Below are 1566 nucleotides of genomic sequence, written 5' to 3'. Positions count from 1 at the left end.
TCTCATCGGCTGGCACCGCATGGCCAGGCCTAAACCTGCCGTTCACGGGAGGACAGTCGCCCTTTCTGAGGCCGAGGCTGCCCGGGAGAGGGGACGGGGGATGCCTGGGAAGCATCCTCTGGTGCTTCTGGGTTTAGAGTCGCCGGCCCCCTGCACAGATGCCTCCAGGCCCCTCGAGGCTGTGTGCACTGACTTCTTCAAACTGCAGATTCGCCTGTACCCTAAGGTGGCCCTCATCCAAGTGGCCAGAATGTTAACCGTCCAGCCTCATGGCCCTGGGTCCACTGTGCGACCCGGGCCAGCCTCCATGCTGACCTTCCCAGACCTTGGAGTGCCCCAGGAGGCCCAGGGATGGTTCTGCTTGGGAGGCCCCAAGAGGCTGCCTCGTTGTTGCCAACCCGTCCCCTGCCCTCTGTGCTCTGCCCCCCAGTTCCCTGCCTCTGCTTCTGGACACAGGATTCCAGCTTTCCTACGGAGAACCCTCCCCACCAGCAGCTCATGTGGATTGCCAGAGGTCGACCCTGTCCCAACCCCAGCACCGTGGGTGGGCCCAGAGTGCTCAATGGCCAATCACTGTGTCACATCTCTATCTAGATCAATCTGGTAGGTTGCACACGATCCAATAAGAGTGGATGTCTGCTGGGATTCATGGAAAGGAGTCTCCAGGCGGTGGTCCTGGAGCTGGTGGTCCCCGTCTGTGATGGAGAACATCTACCACCGTGGAGGGGCTGCCTGAGAATGAAGCCAACAGAGAAAAAAGCGGAGGTGAACGATGGAGAGAGACCAGGTCCTGATGTCAGCAGTTGTCCCCTGGATTCAGCCACGCCTGAAGCTGCTCTACCTCTGACACGATCACTTATGGAGGCCAACACTCGTCTTTCTCACATAAGCCAGTTCAAGTTGGGCTTTTGTTGCAACTGAGAAGAGCCTTGACTAAGTCACCTACCCAAACCAGGATCCCATGGCCCTGCCTGGACAGCCATCCCCGGTGCCCCAGGGAGCCTGACTTTGCCACCTCCTCTGGGCTCTGAAGACAGCGGGCTGCTCACGTCTCCGGGGGCCACTTCCTCCCGTTCTCAGACCTTCCCAGCAGGAGAGCTGCTGACCCTGTGTCCGCTCAGTGGTCCGTGTTCTCATGTGAGATGAAGTTAGGCGGAAACAGAGCAGCATTTCCCGCCCTCTCTAGGGCCACCCCGCCCTCCCCACAGGCTTTCACAGCTTGGGCAGTAGTCTCCCGATAAGTCAGCTGGTCATTTCCATGGCTCAGTGTCTGCTTCTCTGAACTGCACCCCCTGCGCACCCCCACCCCCACCCCCACACACACCTGGGCGCTTCCAAGGACTCAGCTCCTCTCCAAGGAGGCCGGTGGTTGGGTGCATCTCTGACCACGTCCCTGTTTAGCCAAATCGGCACATTGGGATGTGTTCATCCTTCTTCATAAATCATGTCCCCAAGCCTGCTCATCACCGCGGACACATTTTGAGGGGTGCTTTGCAATTTACATCAGCTCTGGGGTTGAGAGGTCTCCTCCCCTCTTCTAGGCGACAAGGGACTCACGCTCTGAAG

The sequence above is a fragment of the Saccopteryx bilineata genome, chromosome 4 (genome assembly GCF_036850765.1).
Source record: "Saccopteryx bilineata isolate mSacBil1 chromosome 4, mSacBil1_pri_phased_curated, whole genome shotgun sequence".
In the NCBI taxonomy this organism is placed as follows: Eukaryota; Metazoa; Chordata; class Mammalia; order Chiroptera; family Emballonuridae; genus Saccopteryx; species Saccopteryx bilineata.
The sequence above is the reverse complement of the archived record's forward strand: the minus strand, read 5'-3'. Positions refer to the sequence as shown.